The following is a 9,926-nucleotide window of genomic DNA, read 5'->3' as shown; positions in this document are numbered from 1 at the left end:
CTAATAAGTATAACGTAAGACGGAAGCGACAATCCGGATTTCTAATCCCATCAATTGTGGTGATGATTATTGTCATCATGACATGGTAATATTTATCATACAAACATTTAATATACCTTTTACATTTTCGAATTACATTTGATACCTTATATGTCAAACGCTAATTGACTCATTGAACTGATTTTTTTTTGGAGTTTGTTTATTATATAACGCCGTTTGACCAATGTATCTGATTTGAAAGTGAACATACAATTACATGTACTATTTCTGATACAGAGTCATCGAATGCGCATTAGGTTGTGTGTATACAATTAATTAGACTTTAGTGCATCTCATATACCTGCTTCAGTCAGGAACCATCGGCACTTTCCGTAAACGAGAAACTATTTTCTCGTCTACGGAAAGTGCCGACGGTTCCCGATTGTACTTGCTTCGGATGCTGATTTTATTTTTCATGATTTTTTTTTAAGTATCTAACTTGTAAAATAAATTAACTTTAATTTTTATAAAACTGATACAGCCCCCTTATAGATGCTGTAGTCACCTAAAATTCCAAACCCCTGATAAGTCGCATTCAAAGACCGCAATTAAAAATCGAAACTTAGATAATTATGTAATTTGAACATATTGAACTTAAACATGGACTATGAAATAAATACATAGTCAGGTTAACGTAGTAAAAAGTAAGGCATTAAGACTGATGTCATAAAATCGCTCACCGGACTTATAACATGTCAATCTCTAATGCGACCCAGTGAGTGCTAAGAAATGACCAATAATTTAAAGTTCATTCATATGGCTAGGCCATGCGGAGCTTTATTTGTCTTCTACTAGCTGTTGAGAGGAATTTCTTCCTCAAAAAAGAATTACGCGTGATTAGATGTTTCGCCTGTCCCTGCTTTGAGCATAAGATTCAATGTGTCAAGCATTGTACTGTAAGTTTCAGCCGAAGTTCGGAATTTTACATTTTATAAACAAGTTTGGCAATACATCAACATGGAGGTATAAAAGGAACAATGCAAGTGCGAATTGTAATGGGAGCCGGCCATTCCAGATGTCCCCCAAACTACCCCCGCATTTGGAAAAAACGAATGTAAATAGGATAACGGAGCTTTCTTTGTCTTCTACTACATGTAGCTATGGAGAGGAATTCCTTCCTCAAATTAAGTTAGATGTTGCCATGCATAACCACTTAAATCATAGTAAAATACCCTCATAATTTATTTTAGCAGAAACAAACGCTAAGTAACCTGATCGATAAATGAACTTTAGATGATTGACATTTAATAAAATCATATTTTGTGATATATCCTTTCCTACCGTATCCCAAGTTGACAGTCCTCAAATGGAACGCGTCACTTTTAAATGGACATCACCTGATGGCTCCGCCTCTGCAGGTACAGCACTTTATAACGAGAACCTTCATAGTTTTATCGTGAAGTCAAACTTCAACTCTCTCGAGTTAAAATTCTCCTCCGACATTGACATGTTTAATGATCGCTTGATCAAATGCTTACTAGACGTCTCTTTAGCTTAATTCCCTTCAAAAGTGGAAGTTCCGGAAATTCCTAAAGCCTTATTGGAAGGGTGAACTTAAAGAGCTACACCATGAGATGTGGAGGTTAAGGTGTATTTGGGATGTCGAAGGTCAGCCTCGTGATCCCGATTCTCCATTTTTTCGGATGTATAAGGACGCAAAACGGTCGTAAGCACCGCCAATTATCAGAAGAACACCTTTTGAATCTGAACTCAGATATTGAGGACGCAGCAGATTTAATTTTAAATTCATTTTGGTCTCTAATTAAAGCCCGGTCTAAAAGAGTGTCCACTGGATCTGCCGGAGCTGAAATGGTGTTTAATAATGTAACTGTTAGAGATCCGTCGGATTTAGCGTTGCGCTGGGGGGAGTACTTGGCTGAAATTTACTCTCACTCAGATAATAGTTGTTTTGACAGTGATTTTACCTCTGTTGTAAAATCTGAACTTTCAGATTTTCTGCAAGGTAATGAACCATCGGAAGATTCAGCTGCGATAGTTTTTACGGCTGAGGAAATTAAATGTTCTTAAAAGTCTTCCTCATGGAAAGGCACCCGGTGTAGATTCACTTGTTTATGAAAACCTTATATATGCCTGCAACTCACTGTATAAATGCTTATGCACATTGTTTAATGCTTTTGCAAAATTAGAATATGTACCAACTTTTCTTAAACAAGGCTTGATATGCACATTATATAAAGGTCATAACAAACCAAAGAATGACCCAAATAGCTATAGAACAATCTCGATTTTATCAGTCATATTAAAAGTTTATGAAAAACTGTTACTGACAAGATTAGGAAATTCAGAACTTTTTTGCGTGAATCCATTACAACATGGACTCCAGAAACAAGTTAGTAGTACCATGACTTCATACATTGGACATTGAAGCCATTGAGTATGCCAGTGAGCATGATAGCAAGTTGTTTACATGTTTCTTAGACGCTTCAAAAGCGTTTGACTGTGTGTGGCATGACGGTCTGCTTCTCAAACTCGCACGTTTGGGTTTCAGTCGGAAATATGTATGTGTGATTATGTCCTTGTATAAAGATATGTTTAGTGTTGTTATTCATCACAACTTTGTATCGAAAATGTTCAAGATATGCCAGGGAACCCGCCAGGGTAGTATTATCTCCCCTTGGTTATATTCTGTTTATATTAATGATCTCCTGAATGATCTTTGTGATTCTCAATATTCCTTAAGTATTTGTGATATCAACATTACTTGCCTAACACAGGCAGACAATATATGTCTTCTAGCTTTTTCTAAACAAAATTTAGATTTGCTCATGCATATATGTTATCAGTATAGCTGTAAATGGAGGTTTAGATACAACCCCTCCAAATCAGTAATTATTGTTTTTAACGAACGAACTAGGCCTAGTAACCACTCACAGTCGAACCGTAGGTGGCACTTAGGCGACAGGGACGTCGCTGAATGAGTTTAAACCAGGTCACCCTGATGTCGATGAAGTTATCCACAAATTACGTGGTCAATGTTTTGCTCTTTTGAATTGTAATTTATTTGGCCCAAGCATCAACCCTTAAACAGGAGTGAAACTATACCTCTCTATTGTCCTCCCTCGAAGCATGTTTGGCTGTGAGTTGTGGTACTCACTTACAAACGCAGGTTGGCGTCATCTGGAATCAGTACATCACTTGTGTGCCAAACTAATTCAAAATTTCCCCCTGAGGACAAGATCTGACATCGCATTAGGTCATCGCTTCATTTATATATAGATCAATGCAAGCTTCGTTTTTTTTGCGGCATTATGTAGAACCAAAACTAATTGTACATCTAAACAACTGTTTTTATTGCGATTGTATCAATATCGCCTTGGTGCAAATAAAGCTAAAAAGGGTTTTATTGTTGATGCAATTGACATACTGTATAAGTAAAACTTCCATGACTTTTTAAATGAATTCTTTAAGTCGGGTAATTTTCCTCCACAGTTACGTTGGAAACATCTAGTTAAAAATGTTCTTCTTTGTAAAGAATCAAATAACTGGAAAACTCGTTTAAATCATTCGTCTTATTTTTCGAGATTCAAAAATCTTCATCCTGATCCTGAAATGAAACCTTCAGTGGTCTAGTTCTTTTCAAAATGTCATCCTCCTTTCATTGGAACTTGCAAAACTGTTTCCAAAACGTGGATTGCTCCACCTGATTGCGAACTATATTGCGCTTATTGCAAGGGTACTTTTGAAGACGCAGTTGCCCATTGTTTGTTAGACTGAGACGAATTTAAATTGGCAAATCTGCGGGATTCTCTTTTGACAATTTTTTAAAATAAATATCCTGTGTATGTTTACGTGTCCTTCGACTAGTCAGACAGAGACGTCCAGGTGGCTACTCTGCTGGGTGCTCCAAGCGATGTTATTTGTGATACTCTTAATGACTATGTTAAATCGCTCACGTCTTTTATCAAATATTGCCTAATATTTGCGGAAAAAGCGTTCTATAAAACCTTCAAATAAATCTTGCTAATTATGCAGCAGTCATTGCAATGAGTCTTCCTTTAACCATTTTTATTGACTTATAACGTGTCTTTACCTTTTTTCAAGATGTGATTATGAAATGATATTAATATCAATTATATCTCAATTTTTGTCTGCACCATTTTTTGTACCATGTCACTTGCACTCATCCACATTGTATTCGTCATTATTTTGGAGGAAATAAATATATGAATGAATGCATAACCACTTAAATCATAGTAAAATACCATCATAATTTATTTTAGCAGAAACAAACGCTAATTAACCTTCGATAAATGAACTTTAGATGATCGGCATTTAATAAAATTATGTGATGTTATGAAGGCGCTAGACATGTTATAAACATTGAAGCTGAAATGTGCGATAATGTTTATAACATGTCCAGCTTTTTAATAAGAACAATAAATATTAAGAAAGGACACTTTATATGAAGTTTAAGTGGTTTTTATGGTCATAGGTTGTTGGAGACACGGTAGTCTAGTGGTAGGCCGCCGGTCTTGTGACCGAAGGGTTGCGGGTTCGAGTCACGTCACGGCACTGTGTTGTATCTTGTTCCAGTCGATTCAGCTGTAAATGAGTAAGTGGTTGGGCAGTGCTAGAATTGTTGAATGCTATTGCTATAGCTGTGAGCGCCGACATGGAGGCACTGACTGCATGCTGAGAAAGGTATTGGTCCTATAACCGGTATCGGTATATAAGAACCTCGAATTATTATTTATCATTATTATAGGTATGTGGTTTTACACATATTTACCAGTAAAATATGTTCCTCAGACGTTTCATCATGACTTTTGGACATTCTCATAGCAACAATGATCTACTTTTGAGGCCGGTATGTAACACCACACCTAGTTAGAGAGAAATTAAGCTCTGCATGACATAGGTATACACAATGAACTTTAAATAATATGTCATATCGTAGTATTCAGATAAGTCGCTAAAGAGATTGATATGTTATATGTCCAGTGAGTTATCTGTATGAAGACATCAGCCTTAATGCTTTATTATTGACTACGTTAACCTGGTTATGTACCTTTCTAATAGCTTATGTACAAGTTCAATATATTCAAATTACATTTATATATTCCGTTTTTAATAAGGGGTCTGAATATGACATACCAGGGGGTTGATATTTAGGATGACTATTACATATTTTAGGAGGCTTGTTGAACCTTAAAAATATTTACTCATAAATGAAAAACAAAATTTTGCATTCACCTTTAAAAAATTACACAACCTAGTCCATTTAAACTTCCACTAGAAATGCATCTTCAACAGTTCATTTCATTGTGCTTGTTCGTGTGTTTTGTTCTGATTCTCATATTACTGTTGGCGGCTAAATAGACATGGAACTCTGGTTTATAAAATAAATACAAAATAAAACTCCCATTAAACCAATGTCGGATTCCACAGGGTGTCCAATAAGACAGGTTTCATTGTATTGGCATATTTCACCAGTGTGATGTTTAATTTTGCTAATAGATATATTGTCATCTTGTACTTACAATCTTCCTTTTTCAGTATAGGTATGAGGATCCCCATCTTGATTCAGCGTTGCAGGCTTGATTACCTCCATTTGCTGAGTGTGTTTTTCTTGAATTATCTAGTAGAATTGAAAAGAATCGTGTACCAGGTGTTTTTTTTTATTTTTTAAATGATTTCTTTTTCAGAAAAGGCAGATTTGAAACTGGGCGGTAGTTTTTCAACTCCTCCTTGTTTATTCCAGGCTTTTTTAACAATGGTCTGACATGTGCCTTCTTGAAACACAATGGAACCTTTGACTCAACCAATGATTTGTTCATGATTGGGGTAATCAAAGGAAGCAGTGCTTCAAGGCATTGCTTTAATATGTCTGTAGGCAGTGGATCAAGCTCACAGGACTTCGATTGCGAGGTCATGATAATGTTGCGCAACTCGTCCTGGGTTGTTGGTGAGAGCTATGTCAATGGTTCCCCATCAAATGCAATGTCAGCAGTCATGACAGAGATGTCAATGTCAGCAGAGGGGTTCACTTCGGTAATATTTTTCCTTATTGAGCTGATTTTATTCAGAAAATAATCACTGAACTTGCTTGCTAAGTCTTTTTCAGATTTACAGCTTGGTAGGATAATTTCACATTTCTGTCCCATTAGGTTTTTGGAGAGTCTAAAAAGTTGTCTTTTATCCTTGCCACATTCTTTGATTTTTTCCGAATAATAAGCCTTCTTTGACTGAAAGAGCAGTGAACCAACTAGCCGACATTGCTCTCTATAAATCAGTTGGTGAATGGTAAATACATACGATATTGAATAAATATTGTTACTAGTGATGAAGATTGCAATTTATTTTTATCATAATTACTTTGAAGAAATAAATGTTAAAACTTACGGAAAAGAAATGAGCAGGTAAGCTATATAAGCTAAATAGGTATTTTATAAATCAATTCCACAGGATATGGTTCCTATCAAAAGATAGCCATATAATTTTCCTGTTCATGACTGACAGTGTTTTGGTAAGATCATAATAACAAGTAGTAATTGTAATGGGGGACAATTACAGAAGTCCCCCAAACTGCCCCAATTGTCGCAAAGATGCATCAGAAAAGGATTGCAATGCCATAAAACACTAAATTTGAGTGAAATCGAACAATAGCTGAATTTCGACCAATCAGAAGCCTTTGTGTGGTCGCTATGGCAACGAAACCTATACGGTTGAATTCGTAGTCCCCATATACCAATTTCATCAAAACGAACAATATATAAATTTCGACCAATCAGAAGCCTCTGTGTCGTGTGGTTGCTTTGGCAACGATATGAAAATGAAGACTTGAATGCACAACTGCATATGCCCATTATTAATCATGTGAAGTTTCATCAAGATGTGCCAAACGATTTTCGAGAAAAAGGTCGGACAAGTTCACGACGGTAGAAGAAGAAGAAGAAGAAGAAGAAGAAGGAGAAGGAGAAGAAGCAATTTGAGCAAAATCGACCGATATTTAATTTCGACCAATCAAATCAAAGGCCGTAGCAACCATCTTGGCCTAGTTTACTAGGATTAATTAGGAGAGGTCTTCTAGAAGTAAATAAGAGTCAACAAGGAACAAATGTAGTAGGTGTAATTCGAAGAAGTCTACTAGGAGTTTCTACCAGGACCAAATATGCTAGGAGTAATAAGGAGACGTCTACTAGGAGTCAATAGGAGACTACCTGGAGCAAATGTACTAGGTGCAATAAGGAGAAGTCTACTAAGAGTATATAGGAGTTTCTATCTGGACCAAATTTGCTAGGTGTAATTAGGAGATTTCTTCTTGGAGTAAATATGAGTCTACAGAGAGCAAATGTGCTAGGAATAATTAGAAAAATATATTAGGAGTAAATAGGAGTCTACCTGGAGCAAATGTGCTGGGAGTAATACAGATAAATCTACTAAATAGGAGTCTGTACCGGGGCAAATATGCTAGGAGTAATTAGGAGAAGTCTACTAGGAGTAAATAGGAGTCTACCTGGAGCAAATGTACTAGAAGTAATAAGGAGAAATCTACTAGGAGTAAATATGAGTCTAGAAGGAGCAAATGGACTGATATTTTGAATATCTATTTACAAGGACTAGGTTTCTCAAACTTCTGGTATTCAAAGCTTAGTCAGACTACAATTAGAATATGCTACCCCAGCTTGACCTCTTTACTAAACAAAGCTCAGCTATACGGAGCAATAGACAATGTCCTCAAACAAACGTGTTGCTATGCTCTGTGTACATGCCATTGGAAATCAGAGTTTGGTTTTACCTAATATAATAGTTAATATCGAATTATAACCATTTCAGACTAATAATACTACGCTAACTTGTGTTCTCTGCATTGCTCCCCTTCAAAGTTTTCTCCAGACTGCATCAGTGCGCAACCGAATGGTGACGTATCTAACTAGAATATCTCAAATAGCCACAGGCTTATCAACCTGGTGTCAACACAGAGGTAAACATATGTAACTATGTCGTTATATATGTTAACTTGTGTTCTATGAGCTGCTTACTATGATGTGTTAGGTTTGCTGAAGCACGTTGCTATGCTCTGTGTGCATGCCATTGGAAATCAGAGTTTGGTTTTACCTAATATAATAATTAATAATCGAATTATAACCATTTCAGACATTAATAATACTACGCAATAACCATTTCAGACATTAATAATACTACGCAAACTTGTGTTCTCTGTGGCTTCAGAGGATACATATTTCTCCCTCCCTTGTGTCTTTCCTAAACATTTAATACAGTAAAACCTCGTTATTATGCCACTTGTTGCATTTGCCACCTCGCTTACCTCCATGTTATTTCACGGTCCATATATCTCTTTTTCTAAAGATCCTTTTTTTACACATTTCGCTTGGTTTATCATCAAACGGCCCTTTATAATTCCCTTTTTAGCTGGACAAATGACGGCAGGATAACGAGATTTAACTGTATCTTTATGAAAGCATAAAAATAAAAAATACAACATTCAGAAAACATTTTATGAAACTAAAATGCTGTTGATGAGCTCCCAGGAGTTTTACTCAATTTAACGCTAAGTTTACACTGACGAAGAGGAATGTTTTCAACAATAAAATATATAAGATGCTAATTGTTCATTATTGTTTTTATTCATAACACATTATCAATAACATACTTAAAATATATAATTCATTATAATATAAATGCACTTTTAAAAAGCTGCATACACAAAATATATGATATACAATGTATTTACATATGTAGATGAATAAATTGTTGACAGAGTTACTGCCCTTGCATAGATGTGTTGTCATTTGTTTAAAACACTAATTACGCACTGTAGTTTAAATTTTACGATAAGTAAATTAAGATACACTACCTTAATATTAATGTTAGAAATATCATTTGACTAGAAATTTATTATCCGGAAGACAACTGTTTCCCTGTTTAAAACTATTATTCAAGGATTAAGTATCATATGGAAGACAAGAATATCCTGATGAGAAACAACGTTATTCAAGCATTCAGTATTTTATTTAACACCACAATATACTAATGCTAAACTATATTATTCGAGGGTCAAAGATTTTTCTGGAACTCAACACTATTTTAATGTTCATGATATTTCCGGTGTATACACTATTTCATCGAGTAGTAGCAATATCATTCTAAATTTTACAATGTTCTTATTATACGAAGCATTTTATGGAAGATATAAATAACATCGAAATATAGACAATATATGAAAGTATTCGTGTGTTTAATATTTTCACGGTCAATTTCAGAAAATGGATAATTATTTCTTGCATGACAATAAAAACATCACCATAATATATCTTATTCGAGTGTGTAATATTTTCTTGTAAATATCAATAAATACTTTAGCATACGATTATTATGTGGGATAGAGGGCTATAGGTGGTCTTTTAAACCCAAAACCCACATTGTTACTCGAGATTGCACTCTACAATCTATGATTTTATTTAAACGTTTTAAAGAAAGCGGGAGGCAGACAATTAACCTTGCGTTGGTGTAGCAAGATAAATCCTATCTCAATATTACAAAAAAATGAATTTTACGACAAATTATGTAAACATTAATAATTTCCTCCTAGCATAATTGTCGGAGAGTGATGCGCTGAAACGAATAGCATCATTAAGGTTCATTTAGCTCCCTGAAAGATGCCATAGTCACCCTCAATTTCAACCCCCTGCTAAGTCATATTCAAAGACCTCAATTAAAATTCGGAACTTATATGTATAATTTGATATATAATGAACTTGTACATTCGTTATTGAAATGGTACATAGCCAGCTTAACGTAGTCACTAATTAAGGTCGATCGATGTCTTCATAAAAATAGTTCACCGAATGTATAACATCTCCATCTCTTTTGCGACGCAACTGAGTTCTAAGAACTGACATATT

This window comes from Mizuhopecten yessoensis, unplaced genomic scaffold (assembly GCF_002113885.1).
Source record: "Mizuhopecten yessoensis strain PY_sf001 unplaced genomic scaffold, ASM211388v2 scaffold5803, whole genome shotgun sequence".
Lineage (NCBI taxonomy): Eukaryota > Metazoa > Mollusca > Bivalvia > Pectinida > Pectinidae > Mizuhopecten > Mizuhopecten yessoensis.
The sequence above is the reverse complement of the archived record's forward strand: the minus strand, read 5'-3'. Positions refer to the sequence as shown.